Source organism: Triticum dicoccoides, chromosome 2B (assembly GCF_002162155.2).
Source record: "Triticum dicoccoides isolate Atlit2015 ecotype Zavitan chromosome 2B, WEW_v2.0, whole genome shotgun sequence".
In the NCBI taxonomy this organism is placed as follows: Eukaryota; Viridiplantae; Streptophyta; class Magnoliopsida; order Poales; family Poaceae; genus Triticum; species Triticum dicoccoides.
The window spans coordinates 177,255,626-177,263,888 of NC_041383.1; positions in this window are offsets into that span (position 1 = coordinate 177,255,626).

The window sequence follows — 8,263 nt, forward strand, 5'->3', positions numbered from 1 at the left end:
GGTGTGTTGAACCTCTAGCGTTGCCTGTGGATGTTGCGAACATCTGACATACACGTTTTGATGACTACATGATAGTTCAGTGCGTAATGTTAAACGGTTTAGAATTGAGGCACCGAAGACATTTTTGAAACATCGCGGAACATATGAGATGTTCCAAGAGCTGAAATTGGGATTTCAGGCTCGTGTCCATGTCAAGAGGTGTGAGACCTCTGACAAGTTTCTTAGCCTGCAAACTAAGGGAGAAAAGCTCAATCGTTGAGCATGTGCTCAGATTGTCTAAGTACTACAATCGCTTGAATCGAGTGGGAGTTAATCTTCCAGATGAGATAGTGATGGTTCTCCAAAGTTAGTGCCACCAAGCTACTAGAGCTTCGTGGTGAACTATAACATATCAGGTATAGATATGATGATCCTTGAACTATTCGCGACGTTTGACACCGTGAAAGTAGAAATCAAGAAGGAGCATCAATTGTTGATGGTTAGTAAAACCACTAGTTTCAAGAAGGGCAAGGGCAAGAAGGGATACTTCATGAAACGACAAATCAGTTGCTGCTCTAGTGAAGAAACCCAAGGTTGAACCCAAACCCGAGACTAAGTGCTTCTATAATGAGGGGAACGGTCACTGAAGCGGAACTACCCTAGATACTTGGTAGATGAGAAGGCTGGCAAGGTCGACAGAAGTATATTGGATATACATTATATTAATGTGTACTTTACTAGTACTCCTAGTAGCACCAGGGTATTAGATACCGGTTCGGTTGCTAAGTGTTAGTAACTCGAAATAAAAGCTATGGAATAAACGGAGACTAGCTAAAGGTGAGATGACGATATGTGTTGGAAGTGTTTCCAAGGTTGATGTGATCAAACATTGCATGCTCCCTCTACCATCTGGATTGGTGTTAAACCTAAATAATTGTTATTTGGTGTTTGCATTGAGCATGATTGGATTATGTTTATCGCAATACGGTTGTTCATTTAAGGAGAATAATGGTTACTCTGTTTATTTGAATAATACCTTCAATGGTCTTGCACCTAAAATGAATGGTTTATTGAATCTCGATCGTAGTGATACACATGTTCATTCCAAAAGATATAAGATAGTAATGGTAGTACCACATACTTGTGGCACTGCCATTTGAGTCATAAGCTCCATGTTGATGGATCTTTGGACTCACTCGTTTTTTGAAAAGTTTGAGACATGCGAACCATGTCTATTGGTATATACGCATGAAGAAACTCCATGGAGATGGATCGTTTGGACTCACTTGATTTTGAATCACTTGAGACATGCAAATCACACCACATGGGCAAGATGACTGAAAGGCCTCATTTTCAGTGAGATGAAATAAGAGAGCAACTTGTTGGAAGTAATACATTTGATGTGTGCAATCCAATGAGTGCTGAGGCACGCAGTGAATATCGTTATGCTCTTACTTCACAGATGATTTGAGTAGATTCTAAGTATATTTACTTGATGAAACACAAGTCTGAATTATTGAAAGGTTCAAGTAATTTCAGAGTGAAGTTGAAGATCATCGTGACAAGAAGATAAAATGTCTATGATATGATCATAGAGATGGATATCTGAGTTACGTGTTTGGTACACAATTAAGACATTGTGGAAATTGTTTCACAACTAATACCGCCTGGAATACCATAGTGTGATGGTGTGTCCGAACATCATAGCCGCACCCTATTGGACGTGGTGCACACCATGATGTCTCTTATCAAATTACCACTATCGTTTATGGGTTAGGCATTAGAGACAACCGCATTCATTTCAATAGGGCACCACGTAATTCTATTGAGATGACACCGTATGAACTATGGTTTAGAGAAACCTAAGCTGTTGTTTCTTAAAAATTTGGGGCTGCGACGCTTATGTGAAAAGTTTTAGCCTGATAAGCTCGAACCCAAAGCGGATAAATGCATCTTCATAGGATACCCAAAAGAGTTGGGTATACCTCCTAATTCAGATCCGGAAGCAAAAGTGATTGTTTCTAGAAACGGGTCCTTTCTCGAGGAAAAGTTTCTCTCGAAATAATTGAGTGGGAGGATGGTGGAGACTTGATGAGGTTACTGAACCATCACTTCAACCAGTGTGTAGCAGGGCATAGGAAGTCGTTCCTGTAGCGCCTACACCAATTGAAGTGGAAGCTGATGATAGTGATCACGAAACTTTGGATCAAGTCACTACCAATCCTCGTAGGTCGACAAGGATGCGTACTACTTCAGAGTGGTACGGTAATCCTATCTTGGAGGCCATGTTGCTAGACAACAATGAACCTACGAGCTATGGAGAAGCGATGGTGGGCCCAGATTCCGACAAAAGGCTTGAGGCCATAAAAATCCGAGAGAGGATCCATGTCTAAAAACAAAGTGTAGACTTTGGAAGAACTACTTAATGGTCGTAAGGCTATTGGGTACAAATGGATTTTAAAAGGAAGACGAACAATGATGGTAAGTGTCACCATTAAGGAAGCTCGACTTGTCGCTGAGATGTTTCCAGACAAGTTCAAGGAGTTGACTACGATGAGATTTTCTCACTCGTAGCGATGCTAAGAGTTTGTCGGAATTATATTAGCAGTTACTGCATTATTTATGAAATCTTGCATATGGGATGTCAAAACATTGTTTCCTCGACGATTTTCTTGGGGAAAGGTTGTATGTGATACAACCAGAAGGTTTTGTCAATCCTATAAGATACTAACAAGTATGCAAAGCTCCAGCAATCCTTCTAAGGACTGGAGTAAGCATCTCGGAGTTGGAATATATGCTTTGATGAGATGATCAAAGATTTTGGGTTTATACAAAGTTTATGAGAAACTTGTATTTCCAAAGAAGTGAGTGGGAGCACTATAGAATTTCTGATAAGTATATGTTGTTGACATATTGTTGATCAGAAATGATGTAGAATTTCTGGAAAGAATATAGGGTTGTTTCGAAAGTGTTTTTCAATGGAAAACCTAGATTAAGCTACTTGAACATTGAGCATCAAGATCTATAAGGATAGATGAAAAATGCTTAATCATACTTTCAAATGAATACATACCGTGACAAGATTTTGAAGGAGTTCAAAATAGATCGGTAAAGAAGGATTTCTTGGCTATGTTATAAGGTGCGAGTATTGAGTAAGACTCAAGACCTGACCACGGCAGAAGATAGAGAAAGGACGAAGGTCGTCCCCTATGCTTTAGACGTAGGCTCTACAGTATGTTATGATGTGGACCGCACCTGAAGTGTGCCTTTCCATGAGTCAGTCAAGGGGTACAAGAGTGATCCAGGAATGGATCACGGGACAGCAGTCAAAGTTATCCTTAGTAACTAGTGGGCTAAGGAATTTTCTCAATTATGGAGGTGGTAAAAGAGTTCGTCGTAAAAGGTTACGTCGATGCAAACTTTGACACTAATCCGGAAGATTTTGAGTAGTAAACCAGATTTGTATAGTAGAGAAGTTATTTGGAATAGTTCCAAATAGCGTGTGGTAGCTGAATCTACAAGATGATGTAAAGCACACACAGATCTGAAAGGTTTAGACCCGTTGACTAAAAACCTCTCTCACAAGTAAGATATGATCAAACCCTAGTGATGTGAACTAGATTATTGACTCTAGTGCAAAGTGGGAGACTGTTGGAAATATGACCTAGAGGCAATAATAAAATGGTTATTATTATATTTCCTTGTTCATGATAATTGTCTGTTGTTCATGCTATAATTGTATTAACCAGAAACCATAATACATGTGTGAATACATAGACCACAACATGTTCCTAGTGAGCCTCTAGTTGACTAGTTCGTTGATCAATAGATGGTTATGGTTTCCTGACCATGGACATTGGATGTCATTGATAACGGGATCACATCATTAGGAGAATGATGTGATGGACAAGACCTAATCCTAAACATAGCACAAGATCGTGTAGTTCGTTTGCTAGAGCTTTTCTAATGTCAAGATCTTTCCTTAGACCATGAGATTGTGCAACTCCCGGATACCGTAGGAGTGCTTTGGGTGTACCAAACATCACAACGTAACTAGGTGGCTATAAAGGTGCACTACAGGTATCTCCGAAAGTGTTTGTTGGGTTGGCACAAATCGAGACTGGGATTTGTCACTCCGTATGACGGAGAGGTTTCTCTGTGCCCACTCGATAATGCATCATCATAATGAGCTCAATGTGACTAATGAGTTAGCCACGTGATCATGCGTTATGTAACGAGTAAAGAGACTTGCCGGTAACGAGATTGAACGAGGTATTGGGATACCATCGATCGAATCTCGGGCAAGTAACATACCGGTGGACAAAGGGAATTGTATACGGGATTGATTGAATCCCCGACATAGTGGTTCATCTGATGAGATCATCGTGGAACATGTGGGAACCAATATGGGTATCCAGATCCTGTTATTGGTTATTGGCCGGAGAGGTGTCTTGGTCATGTCTGCATAGTTCCCAAACCCGTAGGGTCTACACACTTAAGGTTAGGTGATGCTAGAGTTGTTATGTGAAATGGTATGTGGTTACCGAAGGTTGTTCGGAGTCCCGGATGAGATCCCGGACGTGACAAGGAACTCCGGAATGGTCCGGAGGTGAAGATCGATATATTGGACGAAGGGTATTGGAGTCCGGAATTGTTACGGGGGCACCGGGTGACGACCAGCGTGTCCGAAAGGGGTTTCGGAGGCCCCGGCAACCATTGGGGGGCCTTAGGGGCCAAGGGGAGGGGGCACATCAGCCCACTAAGGGGCTCAGCGCCCCTCCAACCCCATCTCACGTAACCTGGTGAGGTGGGGGCGCCTCCCCTAGGGCAGTCACCCCTCCCGGCTTGGGGGGCAAGTCTCCTAGGGGTGGGGGGCACCCAAACCCATCTAGGGTTTCCCCTGGGGCCGCCGCCCCTTCCCTAGGGAAACCCTAGGGCGCCTCCACCTCCCCCCTTCCCCCTATATATAGTGAGGGAGAGAGAGGGTAGTTGTACCCCTTCCCTTGGTGCAGCCCTCCCTCCTCCAACTCTTCCTCCTCCTCCGTAGTGCTTGGCGAAGCCCTACAGGAATACCACAAGCTCCACCACCACGCCGTCGTGCTGCTGGAGCTCTCCCTCAACTTCTCCTCTTCCCTTGCTGGATCAAGAAGGAGGAGACGTCCCCGGGCTGTACGTGTGTTGAACACGGAGGTGCCGTCCGTTCGGCGCTAGATCGGATCTTCTACGATTTAAATCGCCGCAAGTACGACTCCATCATCCGCATTCTAGTAACGCTTCCGCTTAGCGATCTTCAAAGGTATGAAGATGTACTTCCTGTCTCTCTCTCTCTCTTGTTGCTAGAATCTCCTAGATGGATCTTGGTGATACGTAGGAAAATTTTGAATTATTGCTACGTTCCCCAACAATAACAACAAAACCATTGCTATAGTTGTGAGTCAAGGGTGGAGTTGCAACTGGGACAACTACACAAAATTACCATGCCAGCTGCGAGTCGACGGTGCACTTGCAACTGGGAAAACAAACGACCCAGTTGCGAGTCGGAGTGTGGACTTGCAACGGGGACACGAACAAAAATATGAGCCTAGTTGCAAGTCAAGGGTGAACCTGCAACTGAGACAACTACAAAACTACGAGCCCAGCTACGAGTCAAGGGTGGAGTTGCAACAGGGCTAAAGTAAACAACATGCCTAGTTGCGAGCCAAGGGTGGACTTGCAATTGGGACAACTACACAAAACTATGATGTCAGTTGTGAGTTGAGGGTGGACTTGCAGCTGGGATGAAAACAAATGTCCCAGTTGCGAGTCAGGAGGCTAGACTAGCAATTGGGATAACAACAAAACCATGGCCCAAGTTGCGAGTCGAGGGTGGACTTGCAACTAGGATAAAGAAAACTATGAGCCCAGTTGTGAGTCGAGGGTTGACTTGCAACTAAGACAACTATGAGCCCAGTTGTGAGTTTAGGGTGGACCTGCAACTAGGACAACTACGAAACTACGAGCCAACTTGCAGTCGAGGGTGGACTTGCAACTGGGATAACAACAAATTGCGAGCCCAATTGCGAGACAAGGATGGACTTGCAGCAGGGACAACTACAAGCCTAGTTGTGGGTTAAGGGTGGACTTTTAATTGGGACGACTACGAGCCCAGTTGCGAGTCGAGGATGGACTTGCAACTGTGACAACTACGAAATTACCAGGCAAGTTGCGAGTCAGGGATGGACTTGCAACTAGGGCAATAACAAACTATGAACCCGGTTGTGAGTTGAGGGCGACTTGCAACTAGGATGAAAAACAAATGTAGGTAGAGTTGCGAGTTGAGGGTGGACCTGCAACTGGGATAACAACAAACTGCGGGCCCAGTTACAAGTCGAGGGTGGACTTGCAACTGGGATAACAACAAAGTACGGGCTTAGTTGCGAGTCGATGGTGGACTTGTAACAGGGACAACTACGATCCTAGTTGCGAGTCGATGGTGGACTTACAACTATGACAACTACAGAACTACAAGCTAAGTTGCGGCTTAATGGTGGACCTGCAATTGGGATGAAACAAACTATTGGACCAGTTGTGAGTTAAGGGTGAAACTACAACTAGGATGAAAAACAAACACAAACCCAGTTGCGAGTCAGTGGTGGGCTTGCAACTGGGACAACTACGAGCCCAGTTGCAAGTCGAGGGTGGGCTTGCAACTGGGAGAACTGCGAGCCCAGTTGCAAGTCGACGATGGACTTGCAACTGTGACAATTACAAAAATACAAGCTTAGTTAAGAGTCAAGTGTCGACTTGCCACTACGATGTCAACTACCGACCTAGTTGTGAGTCAAGGGCGGACCTGCAATTGGGATGAAAAATAAAACACGACCCATTTACGAGTAAAAGATGGGCTTGCAACTGGGATGAAACAAACAACTTGCCTAGTTGCGAGTCGAGGGTGGACTTCCAACTGGGACAACTACACAAAACTATTATACGAGTTGTGAGTCGAGAGTGGACTTGCAACTCAGACAAGTACAAACTACGAGCCCAGTTGCGAGACTTGCAACTCGGACAAGTACAAACTACGAGCCCAGTTGCGAGTCGAGGGTGTAGTTGCAACTGGGACAAAAAAATCAAGACTCAATTGCATTTCAATGATGGACTTGCAACTGGGATGAAAAAGGGTGGGCCTAGTTGCGAGTCATTGGTTGACATGCAACTACCGCAAAGAAAAACCCGACCAAGAGCCTAGTTATGAGTTGATGGTTGTCTCACAACTAGGATAAAAGAAAGATGTGGGCCCAGTTGCGATTCGATGGCTGACTTGCAAACTAGTAACAAAAAGCCAGCGCCTAGTTGTGAGTTGATGGTAGACTTGTAGTTGAGGCCAAAAAAAGGCAGGTCTAGTTGCAAGTTGAGGATGAACTTGCAACTACTAAAAAAGAGTTGGTCTGGTTATAATACAAATGAAACGTCAAGCCCAGTTATGAGCCAAGGTTTGACCTGCAATAGGGTCAAAAACGCCAAACTAGTTGCAAGTCAAGGCTTGACTTGCAACTGGGACAAAAGAGATCAAGGGCCAAGTTGCATTTCAATTATGGACGTGCAATTGGGACAAAATAAATGGACGCGTCGACTATAATGAAAACAAAGGGGAAATAGAGAAATGAGGAATGAGGAAGGAAAAGCAGTCGTGAAATGGAAGTGATCAAAGTGGCAACGAATATAGAACCCTATCTCTTCTGCTTCTACGAAGTAGACAAATAACAAACAACCGAAACCTAACAAAAAAAGGGCTGACAACCGGACACGGGACTACGCAGGATGCGCGACACAAAACAAAACATGACCAAAATTGTGCAAAAGGTTAGAACAAATAAATCGGACGGATCACAACTTAGATAACACATTGTTAAAAATCTTCATGAGATTTAGCAAATCTGATTTTAAAAACTGTTCAAATATTTTTTAAATGTTCATGAATTCAAAACAAACACAAATTTGAAAAGATGTTCACAAAAATAAAAATTCGTCAACTTTAGTAAGTGTGCGCACACTTCAAAACATGTTTCATATACTAAAAAAATTGTGAATTGGAAAATAAAAAGAAGAAGTATGAAAAAAGAAGAAGATAAAAACCGGACAACAAAAGTTGAGATGTGGAATGTATGGGAACAGTGTTCCAAGAAAAACGAAAAACAGGCCAGCCCTAAGACATAAGGACCATGTAACGATCGACACATTTCCGGTGGAGCTCACTTCGATTCTCAAACAATAATTGTAATTAGCTCCTGGAGTGTTTCTACTC